The sequence below is a fragment of the Aotus nancymaae genome, unplaced genomic scaffold (assembly GCF_030222135.1).
Source record: "Aotus nancymaae isolate 86718 unplaced genomic scaffold, 86718_ANA_hifiasm-v0.15.2.pri h1tg000006l, whole genome shotgun sequence".
NCBI classification, from domain to species: Eukaryota; Metazoa; Chordata; class Mammalia; order Primates; family Aotidae; genus Aotus; species Aotus nancymaae.
In genome coordinates, this window is record NW_026988417.1 from 15,513,627 (window position 1) to 15,535,701 (window position 22,075).

The 22,075-nt window shown below is 38.5% G+C and overlaps 1 long non-coding RNA gene across 3 annotated transcripts in view; it reads left to right on the plus strand.

Moving 5' to 3' along the window:
• LOC105730920 (uncharacterized) overlaps positions 1-22,075 on the plus strand; it is a 64,596-nt gene that overhangs the window by 9,226 nt on the left and 33,295 nt on the right. For 2 of the 3 annotated variants that reach the window (XR_001110599.2, XR_001110600.2), the window contains exon 2: positions 12,838-12,956. This is a non-coding gene — a long non-coding RNA (uncharacterized LOC105730920). Of the gene's footprint in view, positions 1-12,837; positions 12,957-15,217; positions 15,330-16,640; positions 17,020-22,075 lie in introns of those variants that run through there. The other variant, XR_001110601.2, reaches the window with a different exon arrangement.

Here is a 22,075-nt window from a genome sequence, read left to right on the forward strand (position 1 = left end):
ACCTTTTGGAAGGCCAAAAGGTTTCAATGAGACTGGCTAAAGGCAGCCAGTTCTTACATTAGAACATTAAGTCGTAGAATAAAGATTAGGATAATTAAAGCTTCCCCAGTTAAGTCCGTTTACCCCACATTCCTTTGTCCTTCCTCTGTTTACTCATATAAACTTTGTGCTGGATGATCCTCTCTGGGGGAGATTTAAAGGGAATTACCCATTAATAGTGTTTATTCTGGGTCGCGGAACCAAAAGCTTTTATCATTCATAAAACCACTGTTTTAACCATGTTAATTATCCACAAGCATGTTGATTTAGAATCCCTTTTATTAAATCTATACTGAATAAATGGGAGAAGGAATAGGGAGTCGTGGTGTTGGTTAGTTGCAATCGCTCTCTGAGAGCAACTGACGACCTCCCTAGCCCACTCCAATTCACTGTACTCTGGTGTGTGAGTGTATTTCATTCATCCATTGCTGGGTCAGGGTCTACAGGACAGACATTGCAGTTGGTGATCAATGTCTCTGGTGGTGACCCCGACGTGACACTGATCATAACCATCACAATGGGAGAGGATATCTTAAGATAAGGCTGGGAGTAAGACAAACATTTTTAGGCATCTTACTGGAATGTCTCCAAATCTCTGCAAACTTAGCATGCTTCAAATCTTGGTATTCTTTGCACCTCTGAAGTTGCTGCTCCATCTCTTATTAATCCGAATTCTCTTCTCCTGGGTCACTGAAACTGGAAACCTCAGTTCTTTTTATTTATCTCTTTGCCTCACCTATGTTCACCCTCAAATGTCATTTGTCTTGTCCTGTGTTTTGTATTTTAGTCATTACTGCCCTAGAATAGTCCCTTAGCATTTCTCCTTAATGATTTCAGAATGGGGGACAGAAAAGTGTGCAAACTCGAGAGCCAGACCCCCCTCGGTTTAATTCATTGCCCTGTACTTACTAGCTTTGACTCTCTGGGTAACTTACTTAACCTTCTGTGCCTCAGTTTCCTCATGTCATTTGAGATGCCGAAGACTATTTGTCACATGCAGTCAGAGTGAGGATAAAATGTGTAAAATGCTAGGAGTAGTGCCTGGCACATAGTAAGTATATAATGAGCACTAGATATCATTTCAAAAGCCTGCTAACTGGTTTTGCTGCCTTCTCATCTTGCTAATCTGTTCCCCAGAGAGTGGGCAGATTGGTCTTAACAATACACATGAACAAAGCACTTCCTGCTAGAACAATTTCCATCATCCTCTGAACCTTCTCAAGTGGGTTTCAGGCTGTCTTCCCAGCCTCATCTACTGCCACACCCTAGCAGGTAGTCTGTGCACTGCCATCTGCATCCACATCTCTGTGCTGTCCAGGCTTTTTGCCCGGGACTTTTTTCTTCTCCTTTTCTGCTTGGCCATCTATTTATCCTCTCAGGCACAGATCAGACATTCTACACTCAGTGGAAACTTTGCTGACCTTCCCCGCCTGCTCACCAAGTGATGTTGGTTGTTTTTTTTTCTGTAGTTTTGTGGCAATTTGTATATCCCTCAAATTTAGCCTACCCACCTGAATGAACCATGTAGCAAACTGAATGGACATTAACCCTGTGGCACCCACACCCTGTAGGTGGGGAAGCTGTGCCCATCCTGCCCATCTCAGGTCGCACGGACTTCCTTGTGATCACATTGCCTATACCCTCCCTCCTGGAATCACAGTACTCTCCTGGTAGCTCTTAGCACAACCTCTAAATGAATTGCATTTTTCAGTTTGTAGATAAGCATCGGTGAGAAAGAAAGTGAGAGGAATGAGTTTGGGGAAGGATGCATCTATAAAAGTTGAATTATCTGGTTCCTATGCCGTGTGTCTCTTCCAACAGCTTTCAGAAACCGTTTGTTTGTTTGCTTGTTTGTTTGAGATGTAGTCTTACTCTGTCACCCAGGCTGGAGTGCAGTGGTACGATCTTGGCTCACTGCAATCTCCATTTCCCAGGTTCAAGTGGTTCTCCTACCTCAGCCTCTCGAGTAGCTGGGATTATAGGTGCACATCATCATACCCAGCTAAGTACTGAATTTTTAGTAAAGAATGGGTTTATTTATTAGGGACAAGATATATTGTTAAGACCAATATGGTGAAACCTCACCATATTGGTCATGTTGGTCTTGAACTCTTGACCTCAGGTGATCCATCTACCTTGGCCTCCCAAAGAGCTAGGGTTACAGGCACAAGCCACTGTGCCCCACCAGCTTTCAAAAACTTTTTAATACAGTGTCAAACTCTAGAAGGTTCCTACACCAAGGATTTGCTTTCTTCTTTTTGTGCTCACTTCCCTCCCTGGGAAGCAGTCAAGAGATAGGACAGAATAAAAGCCTCTGATAGATGAAAGTAGAGATGATGTTCTCAACTTGGGCTACAAAACCCTATACAGAGGAGAGGACTGTGGACTCTGCAGTTGTTCACTGATGTTCCTTCTTTTAGCAATGTAGCATGGATCCTCACATCTAAATTGTTACTGTTCTATGTTGAGTTATTATTGTCCTTCAGGAAAAATCTACTGAATCCAACTGTGTCAGGAAGGGTTCCCAGGAAGTAGAGCCTGAGGCAGGGGTTGTTGTAAGTGACTTATTGGAGTGCTCTCAGAACAAGGGGAGGGAGAGAAGAATGCAGGGGGAAAGAAGCCCAAGTGTGGATGTTGTTTTGGCTTGGAATCAAATTAGTCTAGATCCCATGGATAGCTCTCTGGAGCGTGAATTGCACGACAGAGTTGGACTCCTCTTAGGGTAAAGAGTATGGTCTTTAAATCCTTGTGTTGGTCAGTCATTGGCCCAAGTCTTCTCTGAAGAGGTTGAGGTGGAAGTATGATTTAGACGAGGCAGCTCCCTTTTGGTTGAGACAATTCTCTGATGAAGGGAGCACCAGTGGCATCCACTGTACCAACGATCTTGGAGCAAAGAAGTGGGGAAAGAAGACAGATTGGAGGATGTGCCAACTGCTTGAAACACAATCTCACTGGGGTAACTTGGAGATGTTGACATGGGAATGGGACAAGTATGTGTGCATGTGATATCTGTCTGTGGGAGTCTGTGATGGGAGAAAGTAGCCACAGAATTTTCCGAGATATATGGAAGGGGCCCAGGCCCTCTTGGTAGGATGTTTAAGGAATGATGACTTCAGAAGACATGAGGGCCTGGCAAAAGAGAAGCCTTGGACATTTGATTTTTGATAATCTAGAGTCTACTTAATAAGCCATAGCCATACTATGACTGTACCTTTGTCTAGCAATAATTGACTGTGATGATATTATGCTTTCTATTTAATTTGTTTATTTGGAATTTGTATTTTGTCTTTTAAAAGTTTAACCCATCTAAACAAGGTGATTTCAAAAGGGAGGTGATATGTTCAGCCCTTTAATTGGGGAGCTACTGCGAGAAGTTCTGAATTGGGCTCTGTGTTCCCTGAGAGTAAGGCAAAAAGGGGCTAAGCAATGGGTTATAAGGTTCTTCTTCTTCTCATTATTTTTTGAAAGGTGCTGTAATGTGAAGAAGGACCCAAAGCTTTCTTAATCTCTTCCAATAATCTCAAATCAAATAGATGGAATTCCTTACACAAGTTGATTTACAATTGCCTCTCTAGATGGCTTTCAACAGCAATTCTTAGGCCCTTTCAGAGGTTCTAGAGCTGCTAATGTCCTTGAATTAGTTTCTTGTCTGCTTTAACTTGGACTTTTAAGAATGGATGACCTCAGAAAGCTGAAGGAGTTGAAAACATACGTGGGACCGATTTTTATATTTTTATATTTTATATTTTTATATATTTAAAGGTCTTTAAAAAGACTGTAGCTTGCTAGTTGATTATATGACCATGGGACCTGTAGATATTTTTATTGCTGTCAGAGGGTCCAACATTTTACTCCTGAAGTTTTGTTCCGTCTGTTCTTCATTGGAAATTCCCGTCTCTGCAGTCACCATTTTCTACACAGCTGAGTACGATCTTCCAGAGGTAAACTTATACATGGTGAAAGGGCTTGAATGGGACAAGTTTGAAGACATTGTCCTCCAAAATGTCAATAGATCTTAAGAACTGTAGGTATATGTATGTGTGTGTTTATGAATGAAGTCTGTAGATAAAAGCTTTGTTTCAACAGCTTGAAAATGGTCTCTGACACATCTGTATTTATTAGCTTCTTTCTTTCTTTCTTTTAGAAGTCTGGTATAGAAGAAATAATAATCAGCTAATTGAGAGGATTCATTCATCTGAGTCTTGATTAAAGTCACAGAAAGCTCTGATCTTAGTCCTAGGGACCCCTATAAAACAGCAATAATATTATTAAAGGATGTTGTCAGAAAAGTAATTTTCTAAGCTGAGATATAAAGCTTTACGATATGTGTATGTGTTAATAGTGAGTTGAATTTTATACACAGCTAATTATATGTGTGTAATAGTGTACCTGGTGAGGTAGAATTTTTTATTTAGAGGTGAACATAGAAAGTTATGTTGGAATAGAATCTTTATGTGAAGAATTGAGGCATGTTTTGACTTTGGAAAATTGTATACAATTACTTTTTAAAAAATCCTGTGTCTTAGCAAAGGCTTCCTCTCAGTTTGCAGAGGTTTGGGGAGGGAGTGGACATATTTGAATAAGGATCCTAAAAGCCTTCTGGAAGAGAAGGAAAGGAGGCACCAATTCTTACTACCAAATGTTAAAATTAGGAAACCTTGTCACAGTGGACTGTGATGGTCTTGACCAAGGTGCAATGGAAGAAGAGAATAGTAAAGTCCCAAAGGACAACTCATCACAAGAAGAAATAGAGTCTGGCAGTGATCTGAACTCCACACAACAGCACTAACTCCAGGTTAAAGAACTCAGTCTGGTGCACTCTGAGTCTAGTGCAGAATATTCACAGGTAGAAACCAGGAGACCCATCAAGTTTGCATATTACAATAAGGAGTTTAGACATTCCATGATGCTTTCAGAGCCATTTATGGGTTCTAAGCAAGGACAGCTTGGTTTTTATATTAAAGAGCTCATTTTGGTGACCAATATGAAGCATATTTTTAAGAAAAACAAGAACAGAGGCTGGGAAGCTATTGTCATGATCTATGAGAGAGGAAAAGACAGATGGAGTGAGTCAGTGGTGAAGGAAAAGATTCAAGAAGTAGGAGGTAAAGTTATCATAACTTGGTAATTGATTGGCTCAGGGGAGCAGTCATTAATTTGTTTGCTATTTGTGCTGTTTATTATTATTACAAATGGCAAGGATTAGAATAAGTGGCCAATTATTCTCTTCCTGGTCTACTTGTTTTTAGCTATTGGTCTCTAAAAAGACAATTATGAAGATGGGGCTTTGATTAGCTTCTCTTACTTTCATAATGACTGTGGTTATCATTCCCAGTTTATTGAGTGAAGTCATTGTTTTAATTTGCATAAGTGGCTTTTTGATATGTGAAGATCCAATTATGTTAAAAGCTAGATATCAATTGATACAGAAGAACAATTATCTAGACATGTCCATGACATTAAAAAGAACAAAGACTGACTGGAGAATTTGCCAACATTTCCACTGAGTTAATTCTGACTGCCAAAGAACTATAGGAGGAGAACATGAAGAAAAGAAGAAGAAGTATAGACAATCTTAGCCAAATGGTACCTCTGCAGATTAGAAGAATGGAGGGCATGCTTTTTTTTAAAAAAACAAAAAACAAAAAACACACTCAAAATATTTAAATTTGAAAACCTTCAACACTTTTTTTTGTTGTAAAACAACAACAATCACAACAACCTAAAACAATAAAGTGATGTATATGGTAAAAATAAAAAGGCTCCCCCCACCATAACCTCCTCCTGGCTAAAACCCTGGGGATAACTTCTGTTAATAGACAGGTGGGGATTCTTTCAGTTCAAAATGTCCTTAAAGAGATTTCATTTATTGTACAGAATCTATGACAGCACATGTTTCACCAAGGTAACCTTTGATCTGTTTTCTTATCTGTTAAAGTCTACTTGATGATTCAGTTCATAGCTTGCTAGTTGGCTGAATGCTAGAATTGTTGCTGGCAAGAGACACCATCACAGGGGGCCAGTAGACAGTGGAAGTGAGAGAGACAGGACAAAATGCCAGGGAAAAAGGTCAAGTCAAGGTGCAGTACAAAAGGCAGATGCCAGGCAGGAAAATGGGACAGCCTTGGAAAAGAAGGCTTAGTAGTTCACCTTCCCAGTTTTCACTTTTCATAACCTAATTACTCCAGCATCTTTGCTGCTGACATTTATTCTCTGCTTTCTTCTAAAGGTCACCCAAGGATGATGTGGTCATCACATTTGATGACCATCTCTCCATTTTTACCCTCCTTAACCTCTCTGTGTTTGATATTGTCAACCACCGTCCCTTTCATGAGTCCTTGTTTCCATGGCGATGGCGACAATGTACTCTTCTAGCTCTTCAATGCTCCTGAAGGTTCCTTCCCTAAGCTCCATAATGACTTCCTTCCTCTTCTCTAGTCTTCTGGTTGTGGGCTCTGCCTACAGATCTGTCCTTTTCTGTCTTCTCTTTTCTCTGCATTTTCTATTTGTTAGATATTTAATTCACTCCTATGGCTTCAATGATGATTTCTATGACAGAAGTTTTGAAATATTACAGATACAGACATAAGTAGAAATATAAATCTGGTCCTGACCTCCCCTGGAGTTCTACTCTTCCATTTTCTGCTACCATCTAGGCAAGTCCTATTTGTATTTTATTTTATTTTTATAGAAAGAAATGAGATAATCATATGTATTGTAAAAATATGAATGCATACACACATGTACTACATATATGTAATACATATACATATGTATTGCATATATATGAATACCTGTACATGTATATTGTGTATATACACACAAACACATCTTAATGAGACCAATGGCAGGTCTCTATCCCAGAACAATTTTATTAGAATATGTAGGGTAGGGCTGCAGCACTTGTTCCTATTAAAAGCTCCCAGAGAGATTAAAAAAATTATTTCCATAGGTTTTTGGGAGAACAGGTGGTATTTGGTTACATGAATAAGATCTTTAGTTGTGATTTGTGAGATTTTGGTGTACCTATCACCTGAGCAGCATACATTTGTATTTTAAACTTAGCATTTCTAAAATGAAACTTGTCTTCTTTGCCTTTGAACTCCTCAGTGTGGGCTAAAGAGAACTTTCTGGTCTATCCCCTGCTCACTTTTCTAGTATCATCTCTTACCACTCTTCTACAAGCACCTGCTTTTCCAGTCGTATAAATAACTGTAGTTGCATGAACATGTCATGTTTCACATGCCTCTATGCTATTGAAAACTATGATCTCTCCCTTGAAACATCCTTTTCCTTGGGCCTGAATTTTTTGTACCCAGGCAATCCTTCCTCAACCCTCCAAATTTTTCTTTAAGGCTTCCTTCAAGAAAGGCTTAGGAAGCCTTCCTGAATGCCTACATCTGGTGCCCTTCTGCTGTCTCTTATAGCACCCCTTGGAAACTTCTGTTATAGATCATATCACACTGAAGTGTAGCTGGTTGCTTACTTGTTTGTATTCCCAGGTGAACTGTGAGCCCTTGGAAGTGAAGAAGTGTGTTTTTGATGTTTTTACCCACAGGGCCTAAAAAAGTGCTTAACACATAGTAAGTGGATTTACACACTTATTCAGTACTTAATGCATATTTCAGAACAAATATGTGAATCCGTTTCTCTCGCCTGGCTTCTCTATTTGTGATGGTGGTGAAGCCATCTCACATTTATATCTCTAACCCTGACAGTCCTCCTAACTCCATGATCATATCCTTTTTTCAAAACATCTCCACCTGAATGTTCAACAGGTTTATTAAATCTAACAGGGACTAAGCAAAGCCCTTGCTGTCTTTGCCCACCATTCCCCATCTCAATAAGGGCACCACCATGGTAAAGGTGATTCCAGGGTTTGTACTCAGCTGTTCTGAGTACAAACCCTGGAATCATCCATAGATTCTCTTTTTCTTCTACTCTACATCAAATCCAATTAAAAAAAAAACATCCCACAAGCATTGCCTTATCATAGATCTGCAATCTGGTCATTTTTCATGTCCTCCAGTAATGCCACATCAATTCAAGCCACCATCGTCTCTTCCCTGGGCTCCTATGGTGCCTTCTCACTGGTCTCTGTCAGTTCACACTTGCTCTTTACAAATGATTCCTCCAAACAAAGACCAGAGGTCCTTACCCTGGCTTGCAAGACCATTTAGGATATGGCCTGTGGCTATTTTTCTGGGCTCCTGACCTGTCACCTCCTCCTTGTTGACTCTGCTGCCTGCACAGGCCCCCTTGAACACACAAGATGGGCATCCATTTCAGGGCTTTTTTTATACTACTCTCTCTGCCCCAGATACTTCTCTTCTAGAACTTCATGTGGCTCACTGCCTCGCTTCCTTCTGGTCTCTGCCCAGTAGTCACTTCTGGAAAGAGGCCTCTCCGACCATAATATCTGAAAAAGCAGCCCCATAGACCCTATCCTCTCACCCTGATTTGTTTTTTCCTTTGCCATATGATATTTTATATTTCTTTATATGTCTATTGATTCTCTCTTTCATTAGTACATTAGCTCCCTGAGAATAGGGTCTTTGTCTACCATGTTCTGTGCTACAATCCTAGCATCTGAAACTTTTCCTGGCATATAACAAAAGCTCAACAAATACTTGATGAATGAATGAATGATTCCAGTTGTTCAAGGCTGTGAGTCATATTTGGCTCCTCACTTGCATTCCCTTCTGTGTATAGTCATCCAGCCCTTTAGAGTCTTCCTTATGTTTATTCATTTCACATTTATTGACTGTAAACTGTCTTATGGTGTGTTTATCTTTGAGCTAACTTACTTCCCATAAGTGCCATATCAAATGAAGTAATGAATGCAACAAGAACTTTTTAAACTCTAAAGCACCAAACAAATGTCATTTGCCTTCCAGTCCCACTGCGGTGACATTAATTAATGTTAGTTCCTCTTCCAGTCTATACAGAAGCCTCTAACTGATCTTTCTGCTTCTCAAATTCTCCCCAGATAACATATTTTGCAACCTGCTGCCCACTTAATCTTCTTAAAGCCTTGCTATAATTATGCTCCTCTTCTAAAAGACTTCAACTGCCTTCCAATTCTTGACCAAATAGTATACAAAATCCTTGACTTGTAACCAAGACCCTCCCTGAAGTGGCTCCAGACTGCCTTTTCACTGTCTCCCACTGTTCTCCCACCCAAACCCTGGATTTTCAAGTCAGTTTATCCCACTAACTTTTTCCCAAGCCCACTGCCTTCTACCACCTGTCTTTCACTCATGCTTCTCCTCTGAATGGAAAGCTTCTTGCATACCTTCTCCTTAAAAAAAAAAAATCACACCTTGCAAGTTTAGAACAAGTAAACATCCATGGATTCTGCCATCCCTGGGTTTTTCTACTCTAAGGTGATCTTTCTGTACTTTCTATTCTTATAGCATTTTATTCTTCCTGTTGAGGGGTACCCTTACCCTCCAATGATCACTTTTAGCATCTGCCTCCATGTTCATTATTCTGATTTGGAAGGCAAGGAAAGTCTGACCTTTCCTTGTCCAAGTTTCTCAGATTGTTTGTCCCTCCTTTCTCCCTCTGACATCTGCCTGCTACAATAAGCATGCTTTCATGGCTTCCACTTCCATGTGGGAGGGTTTCAAGGATGGGCTTTCATCTTGGCAAATATGGCAGCTTGCCTTTCTGAGCTGGTAATGGTGGGAAGTAGTGGGAAGCCTGTGTTTTACTACAGGATAAGCTGCCTTCTCCAGTGTAGCCTTTCTATATTATACAGGCAATGATTTGGCTTCCTTGAATCTGACTCCATTTCTTAATTAATTTTGAACTCTGGAGAGAAAAATTGGCTAATTATTACCTTCCCTTAAACTCAAATATCACCCAGATGACTTTTTTTTTGGCAAACTTCTCTATGATACAGATTTTTATAAGGCCTTATTTGTGTTTGTAACCCAATACATAAGCATATAGAAAGAAGCATATATACCATCATTTGTCTTAAATTTCTTTGGACTTCAGATTCATGGGCCAGTATTTTTTTGTGTGGAGGCTATATGGGCTAACACATTTGATACTGAGGAAAAAAATAAAAATAAAATACATACGATGTGAAATGGGATTGAGTAGGTTCTTATAGTGCTAAAAGGAGACTCTCTGAGACTGGGTAATTTATGAAGAAAAGAGATTTAATTGACTGACAGGTCTACAGACTGTACAGAAGGCATAGCCAGGAGGCCTTAGGAAACTTACAGTCATGCAGAATTGAAGGGGTAGCAAGCATTTCTTGCCATGGTGGAACAGAAGAGAGAGACAGCAAAGGAGGAAATGCTACACACTTTCAAACATCCAAATCTCCTGAGAACACTATTACGAGAACAGCAAGGGGGATGTCTGTCCTGTGATTCAGTCACCTCCTACCAGGACCCTCCTCCAACACTGGAAATTACAATTTGACATGAGATTTGAATGGAGACACAGAGCCAAACCATATCAAGATGTTTATTGGAATTTTTGCTGAAGCTCAAGGCTGATTATAATTTACAAGTTCTCTACATTATAAATAGTGACACTAGACAAATTTTTAGGACTTACTGAGAAATGGTGAAACAGAATCTGTGACTGTCACCTGCATCAACCCCCTTCAACTATGTAAGAGAGGGCTTGAGAAGGTGCTTTAAAGGGGATTTGTAGGTGTATGAGCATTTTGATATTTCTTGACTCCTCACTCTGTAGGAAGAAAAGAGGGTGTGTCCTTTTATGGCAACTTAGGGCAGCCCTCAAAGCAAACCTCGAAGGAAAGATATTTATCAAGAGGGGATTTGAATGTATCACTCCATGAGACTGGTACCTTTCTCTAGCCTGGAGAATTCCAAGGGTGCAAAGCTGACTGAAGTTATCTGAGATGGCTGGTGAGGATTTGGGCCAGCAGAGGGGTAATCCTCCAGGACTTTCAGAGTTTGAATGAGCAAGCATGTCTGAGTGGACCCCATGGAAAGCATTCAGGTTTTAGTTGTCTTAAAACAGCCATACACAGAGTGAATGTAAAGGCATTTGTAGAAAATAATATAAACCATTTACAATAGGCTTCTTGGAGTGCTTACCCAGGTACTAGGGATTATTTCATTAATTCTTACAACCACCCTAAAAAACGTTACTTTCATTCCCATTTTTCAGATGAGAAAATGGAAGAATGAAGTTGTTATTTTCTCAAGATCGTAGAATTAGCATGGTTCATAACTGGTGTTTAAATAGCAGATCCTTGTGTATTAGCTTGGTGTTGATCCCATCTATCTGTGGTTGATACCCAGATTTACTACTTCCAGCTTTGATTTCACTCCCTCCTGAACTCAAGACTTGTATGTCCAACTGCTTACTTGATATTTCCATTTGGGTATTTAAGAGCCAATGGAAAACATTGGGTAACTTATGAAGAAAAGAGGTTTAGTTGACTCACAGGTCCACAGGCTGTACAGGAAGCATGGAGGGGAGGCCTCAGGAAACTTGAAATCATGACAGAAGGTGAAGAGAAAACACTTGCTCTTGGGACTAGAAGAAAGTTCTTGACTGCAGCTTACCACTACCTTGCTTTTCATATTCTGGTTGCTTAAGTCATGTCCTTTCCCTTACCTTCTCCCTTTATCTGACATACCCAGTTCTTGTAGAACTTGAATCCATTCACTTTTCTCCATTTCCACTGCGTCTTGTGAGTACACCCACATCACTCCCCTGATTTTATTCTTTCCTCTCAGCCTACTCTCCACAGTAGAGAGACAATTATTTTCATCTCCCTTTACTGACTGAGAATAAAATCCAAACTGCACCACGGAGCCCTGTGAGGCCTGGCTGCTTCTCCCCTCTCCGTTCCCCATGGCTCACTGGACTTCAGCAGCTGTGGCCTCTCTTCCGTTCCCAAGAAACCCCGATGTTTGCACTTGCTCTCCTCTCTGCCTAGAGAGTTGTTTTCTCTTTGCATGGCTGGGTCACCCTCATTCTTTAGGTCTCAACTGAAAGGTCACCTTCTCACTGCTACTCCCAGCTACTCCATCTCTTTTCCATGTTTATCTTGGTCGTAGTCCTTCAAACAATTTATAATTAATTTGCTTATTTTAAAAAACTTGTTTGTTGTTGTATTTATCCTGTTTCCTCCTCCCAACCAGTATCTAAACTCCCTGAGAAGGGGCCGACCTTAATGTTCATCACTGTAGTCCCAGAATCTAGCACATTGCCTGGCATATAGAGGTGTTCAGCCAATATTTGTTAAATAAATAAATGATTTTTTAAGTAAATGTTTGTTGTGTAAAAGAATGAAGAGAGAATCAAGTACCAGATGTCATCCACTACATATAGTGGATTTTTAACCTGGTTGGAGTGCACAGAATGTTGTGGGAGCTAAAACATATAATTATCATACTTATGACAATTGTATCTCCTATACATTTTTTAAAAGCACCACCTGGGCGGGCGCAGTAGCTCATGCCTGTAATCTCAACACTGGGAGGCCGGTCAGGCAGGTCACCTGAGGTCAGGAGTTCAAGACCAGCCTGGCCAACATGGCGAAACCCCATCTCTATTAAAAATGCAAAAATTAGCCAGGCGAAGTGGCAGGTGCCTGTAATCCCAGCTATTCGGGATTCTGAGGCAGGAGAATCACTTGAACCTGGGAGGCAGAGGTTGCAGTGAGCCGAGATTATGCCCTTGGATTCCAGCCTGGGGGATAAGAGAGAGACTTAATCTCAAAAACAAACAAACAAAAAGCACCACCCATATTTATTCCAGTATTCAAACAATATTTATTTTTTCCTTATGTTCTAGACACTAGGTTGGTGGCTGGAGATGCGATGAAATAGACATAGTCCCTCTCCTCTAAGCTTATGGTCTAGCATTCCTCCCTGGACAAAAGAAGGAAAAATGGGGAGAAGAGATAGAATCAGGTAGGTAAAGCATTCCCTTCTTTTCTGTAATATCCCTAGGAAGATATATCAACATAAAAATCATAAATAAAATTTATAAGAAAAACACAGAGTCTCCGAAGCCTACCAAAATGCCACCCTTTAAACAGAATCCTTAGCAAAGAAAAATTAGAGCAGAGCTTCATTTAGAAAATGGTTGTTGTTATGAATTTGTCACTTTTCTAATGTGAAAAATATAAGATGCCAATATAAGATGCCAGTGCCGAAACTGAAAGTCAGAACTCAAGAAACTTGTATCCATTTAGAAATTACAATAGCCCTGTTATTCAGAACTTCTGCCAATATCAACTTCTAATGCAACGGAACATGGAACAATGGAGAAAACAGTGGAAAAGCTGGAATTGGATAACCTGTATCAGAGTCCTTGTGCCGGTGCTACAGCTCTTTAGCCTTACGGATGTGTCCTAATCTTTTTTCAGTCCCAGTTGACTCGTCCATCTAATGGGGATGAATAAAGAATATATCTCAAAACATTTTTGTAGATCAAATTGGCAAATCCATGTTACATCTTCAGCATAGTGCCTGTCATCTAGCATACAGAATAATATATAATAATATATAATATGATTTTTGGTAAAATTTATTATAGTACCACCCAAGTGAGGGGACTGTCATGAGGAATAAATGATGTGTGCATATACATGTGTGTGTAAATACCTATCATAGTGATTGGAACATGGTAGGGCTAAATGAGTAGTTGTTGAATAAGCTCATGTATTGGGAAAGCTACAAAGGATAGATTGTTATAAAAATGCTTCTACTTCTTATTTTATTTTTAACAAAAATAGATTGAGCAATCGGAATCTCTCTGTAAGCAAACAAAGGAGGTAAAAAGATACTCAAAAATGTCCCTGCCAATCAAGTATGTTATTGGAATATTTAGCAATCAGTAGGGCATGGATGCTTCCAGACTGGAATGAATGCTGGCCGTAGCTCCAGGGGAGGGTTCTAAGGGTCTCAACTCTGCCATGCATTATCCCTTTAGTCAGAAATTCTGGAAAGGTCTTGGAGGGATCCTAAGAATGTATCAGAGAAGAGGAAGTGATAGTATGGGGTGAAGGTGTTTGCATAGGATAGCAGCCGTGTTCCAATAAAGCAATTTCACTATCTTAATATCTGGTTTAGCTGTGCTGGTGCTTCTGATCTAAAGTAGCTCTACCCCACAAACAAAATCCTACATAACTAGAGTTGAAAAGAGAGACAATATATCCTATGTATACTATGATCCCCAATTCACTTCCCATCCTAAACACAGGGACAAGGGTTTGTTGGCTTGAAAGTAATGATCTGTCAGCAAACTGGTCAAAGAAAAGACCCTGACAGGTTAGCATGAGGAGAAGGTTGCTAGTGTCCTATCACGCATATTTAAAGGTGGGCCACTTTTGGAAATATGTGGGTGAGTTGCCAACTGCATCAGCCTAGCTGTTGCTGTTCTTGATAATAATTATTAGTCATCTTTATTCCAGCAAATTTGTCATCATTCTCAATAGATTAGAAGCTAAATCTCAAATCCACTTTAGTAAAAATCCTTACAATTGGACTGTTAGAAACCCTGCATTATTTGAACAAAAGCAAGGTATTTGAAGATCAGTGGGAAAGTTGGAAAATAAACAAATTCCTGCTCACTGATTATTATTTTTAAATGCTATGAATGAATTGAAGCTTGGTTTCACTCAATATGCCTTTAAAGATTTTTAAATGTTTTATAACCAGTCGAGATTTTTGAGAACATTTTTAATTTGTAATAAACGTTTATAAATTGATTTTTTTTCCAAAAAGTTAAAAACTGCAAACACTTGTTAATCAAGGTCTTAAATAATTTAAAAAATGAACATACCACTGTGTAACCAACTCTTTTAAGATCTCTATTGATAGACTAAATAGCACACAAAATTTGGTGGTCTCTGTGGGGTTTGGAATTTGGAAATTACTGTTAGTGAGAAGAAATGGAGGAGGGATCTTATATGTTATGTGCTTTCTGAGTGAATGAAATTTGTATGCATGAGTTGATTAGCACAATGGCTTCCATGATCCACCTACTGGATAGCTTATGTGAAGGCATTTTTAAAAATAAGGTGTATTAGCAAGAGTTCTCCAGAGAAATAGAACCAACAGAATTATATATTGCTATCTTTATATGTCTATGTTTGTGTTTATCTATGTTTATAACTATCTTTGTTGCTATATCTATATCTGTATCTATGTATCTTCTATCTGTCTAGGTTTGTTTTAAGGAATTGGCTCATGTGATTGTGGAGGGTTAGTGAGTACCAAACCAGTTCACGCAGGCCACCAGACTGGTGACTTACAGGAGAGTTGCACTTGAAATCCAAGGTCAGTCCACCTGCAGAATTCTTTGCTTAGGGAGAAGGTCAGTTTTTGTTCTATTAAAGCCTTCAATTGATTGGATGGGGCCCACCCACATTATGGAGGGCAGACTGCTTTGCCCCAAATCAGCCAATTTAAATATAAATCTCATTCAAAACCCATCTTCACAGAAATATCTAGAATAAAGTTTGATGAAATATTTGGGGATTGTGGCCCAGCCAAGCTGACACATAAAGTTAACCATCACATAAAGTAATGTAAAGAATTATTAACTTTTTGTTGTTGTTTGTCTTTTTCCAAGAGAAAACTGCCAAGATGGCAAAATAACTGTTTTTTGAGGAATGATTGTAGGTTGAGATGTTAAACTGGAAAGGAGAAGACTTAGGGACATTTATAGTAGATTGGTGCAAAAATAATTGCAGTTTCTGCCATTGAAAGTAATGACGAAAACCACAATTACTTTTGACCAACCTAGTAGTAACACAAAGTAACACCTCTGTATTCTCACTACCCAGAGATGTGTAGTGATATACACACACACACATGCACACACACACACAGACACACACTCTTCTGCATTTTCAAAATGCTAAAATGTCTACCTATGAAAAAAAGAACAGACCCAGGACTCTCAGAAGAGACAACTTTGCCTGGAGACTGACTGATACCATCATAAACTGAGGACTTCTCATCACGCCTGGCACTGGGCAGTGTCAGTACCGCTCTTCTGTGGTGAACTTGTTTCCAGTTCCTCACAGTGGCTGTTGCAGACTTTTCTCATATCCCTCAAGCCCTAACCCCACCCTATCCACTTTTTTTTCCACAATGCAGAGACAAAAGGCTGCCAATTCTGCAGCATCCCCCTCACAACACCTCTATTTTCAGCCCTTCTTCTTTCCTGTCTCAATGACAAGGTTCCTAGATTTTTCCTAAGGCCGATTCCCCTGCTTATCTCTTGGCCCTGTCCTTTCCACCTTCCCTGGAGCCTTATTCATTTGGTGAAGTGTGACTCCTTAGAAATAAATATGTGATGGTCTCTGCACTTACTATTTTATGGCAAGTAGGCTTTATATTCTCAGTGTCTGCTATGACACTGAGTCAGCTGGGTTATGGCTGATGGGATTTTATATAAGGCAAAAGATACACACACACACACACACATTACTTGTCATTGCTATATTTGTACTAGTGCAGCAGTCAGGATGACAGAAAGAAAAGCAGATGTACAAAAATGCAGAAAAATAAAGCATAAAGTGTTTGTAGGTGGAGAGACTGAGAATTCTTTTCTATTTGTATTGAATTCTTAATATATTCTAGTGCAGAAAGCATGAAGCATGGCAACCGGAAGCACACATGTGTCACGCATCAATGGCAAGCTGCAGAAAACAGCGATGTTGGTGTGATCACTCTTTCTTATATTTCCTCTCCCCACACTGCTGGGCCCACTGATTTGGTTATCTTTATTGTGGGATAATTTATATACTTTCCCCTCCTTTTAAATGCACAGTTCAATAAGTTTCAAAAATATGTGTATATTTTCACTTATGTAATCACCAGCCCAATCAAGATAAAATTTTGATTCTGTCACCCTTAAAAGTTATCTCATGCTCCTTTGCATTCAAAGTCCCCCATCTCCAATCTCAGGAAACCATAGATCTGCTTGCTCTTGGTGTACAGTAGTATAGTGCTTGTTCTAATGTAGAAAGCCACTATATATTTATCTATCTATATCTATCTATCTATCTATCTATCTATCTATCTATCTATCTATCGATCTATCTATCGATCTATCTATCTATCTACATACACACACACACACACACACACACATATATTTTTGAGACAGAATCTTGCTCTGTCTTCCAGGTTGCAGTGCAGTGATGCAATCTTGGCTCACTGCAACCTACACTTCTCAGGTTCAAGCAATTCTCCTGCCTCAGTCTCCCGAGTAGCTAGGATTACAGGTGCCCGCCACCATGCCACGCTAATTTTTGTATTTTTAGTAGAGACAGGGTTTCACCATGTTGGCCAGGCTGGTCTCAAATTCCTGAACTCAAGTGATTCACCCACCTTGGCCTCCCAGAGTGCTGGGATTACAGATGTGAACCACCATGTCTGGCTGGCACATTAGTTTTGACTGTTTATATGAATAGTATCAGATAGTATACACTCTTTTGTGTCTGGACTCTTTTCTTCAACAAAGCGTTTTTGAGATTCATTCATGTTTTTGCATATATCAGTAATTTGTTCCTTTTTATTTCCGGGTGGTATGCTATTGTATAAATATTCCACATTCTGTTTATCCAATCAAACCACACATTCGGGTTGTTTCCAATGGTTGGCTATTATAAATAAAGCTACTATGGAGATTCATGTGCATATACATACACTTCTATTTCTTCTGGGTATATACCGAATAGTAAGATACTAAATATACATTTAAATTTATGAGAAACTGTCAGATGGTTTCTCACCAGCAATATTGCTTCTTACCTTCATTAATACTTGATATTGCCAGTCTTTTAAATTGTATCCATTCTAACAGGTGTGCAGTTATTTTTATTTTGGTTTAAATTTGCATTGTTCTAAAGACTAATGATGTTGCCTGTCTTTTCATGAGTTTATTGGCTATTCATATATCTTCTTTTGTGAAGCATCCAAATCTTTTGTCCATTTTTTATTGGGTGTTTGTCTTTTTGTTATTGAGTTGGAATAATTTTTTATGGATTCTGAATACAAGCGTTTTGTCATATATATGAATTATGAACACTTTCTCCCAATCTGTGGCTTGCCTTTGCATTTTCTTAATAGTGTCTTTTAAAAAAGACAAGTTTTGATAAAGTCAAATCTATAGATTTTTCTTTTATGGTGTGTACTTTCTATTCTATCTAAGATATCTTTGCCTATTTCCAAGGTTGTGAGTATTTTCTTTCATGCTTTTTCATGTAAATTGTTTTCTACCTTATAGAAGTTTTGTAGTTATGGCCTTGTCACTTAGGTCTCATCCATTTTAAATATTTAATGTGTGGTGTGAATTAAAAATTGAGGGCTTTTTTTTTTTTGTATATGGATAGTTTTTCAACACCATTTACTAAAAAGACTACTGTATTTCTGTTGATTTAGTTTGGAATTTTCAGCAAAATTAAGGGCCATATATGTTTGCATGTTTCTAAACTCTTCATTGTCTTGTCTTCAATTGATGTGTATGTCTCTCTTTGTATCTCTATCATACTGTCTTGGTTACTGCAGCTTTAGAATAAGTTTTGAAATTAGGTAGTTTAAATTCTTAAACTTTGTTCTTTTTTTCAGAATAGTTTTGACAATTCTGTGTCATTTGGATTTGCAAATTATTGAATTAACTTAATCTTTACCAAAAATGCTTGCTGGAAATTTGATTGGGTAGAATTGACATCTTAATATTATTGAGTCTTCCAATCTATGAATGCAACTCTCTATTAACTTAGCTCTTCCTTAATTTCTCTCAGTTTTCTATAAAAGTGTTCAAATTTGAGTATGGGCAATTCTACACACACACACACACACACACACACACACACACACACACACACACAACATGTTCATCCCCTGAATTTGTAGAATGCTACCTATGGCCTTAAATATTTCAGTTGAATTGGTATTTTTTTTTCTATATCTAAAATTTTGGTACTCTATTCTAGATCACTAGTGATCTAGAATTTGGTACTCTATTCTAGATCTATTCTAGATCACTAATTGCCAAATAAAATCCTGACCATGAGAAAGACTTAATTGTAACTGATTGTTGGTATCTTTTAAAACTTCTTTTGGCTTAGAGGTGAGTTTTCATTTCCTTGATCTAAATATGAATGAAGAAATGATGTCGAAGAGAATCCCAACCTCTCTAGCCATTAGGCTTTAATCCCAATAATTTTTACTTAAAATAGAATGTGTGAATGTGTGGAGAAAAAAGTCCTCTAAAGGACTTTAAAGTTATGCTGAAAAAGGACTAGGACACCTTCTATTACTTTAGAATCTTTGTGAGGCTGACATTGGCTATTGAAGTATATGGAAGTTATAGTTTTATTATTTATAACCTTGTAATGTCATTATTTGTTATTACATGCTGCCACCTAGTGAAATTCATAGGCTTGACACAAAGGAAGCAAGAGAGCTGTGCCGAGGATTTCAAATTTGTGCTTTTGGTATCTGAATTTTGGTAAGGACTGTGATTTTTCTGAATTATATAGCACTTTAGAGTGAAAACACTGGTATAGGTAAGATTTCCTAGAAAAAGGTTTCTATAACATGTAAGTGTTTAGTCTTTTTTCCTTAGCAGAAAATTACTTTGTTAGATCTTTGGAGGACTAAGATACAATTCAAAAGCATATTATGTATTAAACATTTTAGCCTTACTACAGCTGCTTTGTTTTGAAAATTGTTATTTTCCTCAGAGGTATGAAAGTTTAGGAAAAAGGGGAATTTTCTGGAAAAAAATTTTTTTAAAGAAAGTTTCTCCTGCTCTACCAGGCTGCACTCTAATAATTATTTCCTATTATCTATGGCTTTTCCTGCCATTCCCCATCACCAAGCCTTCTTGTACGTAATCCTGAGGATTAGTCTAATTTCTCAGCAAAGCACCTCGGATTTGAAATTTATAATATGTTAAAAACAAGATCACTTACTACAATTAGATAGATTCATAGCATTTCCCTCAGCTAGCAATGACCTCAAACTTAAAAAAAAAAAAAAAGTATCTTCCTTACTCCATAGAAGAAACATGCACCCAAACAGACCAAGTGGTTTTTTCTGGTCTCTCAGCTTCTTCTTGGTAGACTGAGGTTTCTTGATTGTTATCAAGTGCCCTAGGCACTGGGATGTGCTCCTTGTCCTGGGCGAGAGCTGGATTAAGACTTACCCAGGGTGGAGAGGAGCTGCAATACATTAGGAGGAGTGGGATGAGCTACTCAGAACAGGGCAGTTCTGCTTAGCAGCATCTGCAGATGTCAGCAGCCCATGAAGAAGGGCTCATCAGCAAAGTCTTGTCTCCCCATCCCTGACCAGCACATGCAGGGCAAGGAGAACCAAGGCAGAGCTTACAGGGCATGCGTCTGCTTTCTCTTGCTGAGGGCTGGCCTAAGCAAAGGGGTACTGAGCTTGCAGGCTGGAAGCCCAAGCCATGCTCACTGCCTCCATGAAACAAGAAGTTTTCTATTTAAGCCCTCCTCCTCCAAAAGTTGTGATAGCAATATTGAAAGTATTGGCCGGGAGCGGTGACTCATGCCTGTAATTGCAGCACTTTGGGAGGCCAAGGCAGGCAGATCACCTGAGGTCAGGTTTTCGATACGAGCCTGGTCAACATGACCAAACCCCGTCTCTACTAAAAATACAAAAAAATTTAGCCAGGTGTGGTGGTGTATGCCTATACTCCCAGTTACTTGGGAGACTGAGGCAGGAGAATCGCTTGAACTCAAGAGAGGAAGATTGTAGTCAGTGGAGATTGCACCACTGCACTCCAGCCTAGGTGACAGAGCCAGACACCCTCTAAAAAAAGGTAGCATTATTATTGTTATTAATTATCAATATTAGCTTGATACTACATTTTTCATAGCAGTAAAACCAATGTTAGGGATAAGAGAGTGACTATATAACAATAAAATAAACAGGAAGCTAAAATAGTTTGACCCCATCTGTACCTAATACCTTTGTCTTTCAAAATGCTGAAGTAAGCACCTAAAGAATTTCAAGGGTATATTCTTTCTAAATATGGGAGAATTTAACACGTTTTCAAAATTTGATAAATAAAACAAAATTTTTAAAGACTTTAGAAAATTTGAGCAATACAATAAAATGAACATAATAGAGCCCTAATCCCATTAGTTAGAGAATACACTTATTACTGAGTGACACACAGAAAAATCTGAGCCACAAAAAAGTTATATTATATAAAAATTAATATGCCGTAGGCCCCATTGTTTGACTGAAATGCAATTAAACTAGCACTTGATACTAAAAGAATCCCCATTGTTTTGGAAATTAAAAAATTCATAGTTATCAATTAATAATATATATCTTAAGAAGAAATTATAGTCAAAATTACAAAATATTAAGAACAGAGTAAGAACAAAACACTACACATAACATATAATGAGATTTAGCTATTGTAATACTTTAAATTTATGGCTTTAATACATGTATTAGACAAAAGAAGGTATAAAATTATGAAAGAAACTATATAGTCTGAGAAGTTAGAAAAAGAATGGCAGAGTAACCTTAAAGCAAGAGAAAAAGGCAATAATGAAGATAAAAGCAGAAATTATTTAAACAGGAAGCAAAAAATAGACAATCAGTGAACATTAAAACTAGTTCTTTGAAAAGACTAACAAAATAGACAAACTTAGAGCAATAATAATTGATGTTAAGCATTTATCACTGGCAAATGATAACGTTAGGAATGAAAAAGGAATCACAACCACAGATACAGAAAATGTCACAGATGTTTACAAGAAAATATGATAAACTTTATGCTAAAAAGTTTACAAATAGTTCATTAAGCTTGTAGAAAAACATAGAGAACCAAAAATGGTTTAAAAGGATATGGAAAATCTGGAGTCCTGTTAACACTAGAGAAATTGAATCAGTCTTCAAAAACAAACACACACAAACACACATGCTGTCATTTACCTGGATCAGACAGTTTTCAAGACTAAGCCCATCAAATTGTGAAGAAACATTCTTCACTAGCTTATGCAGACTGTTCCAGTGACTAGAGAAAG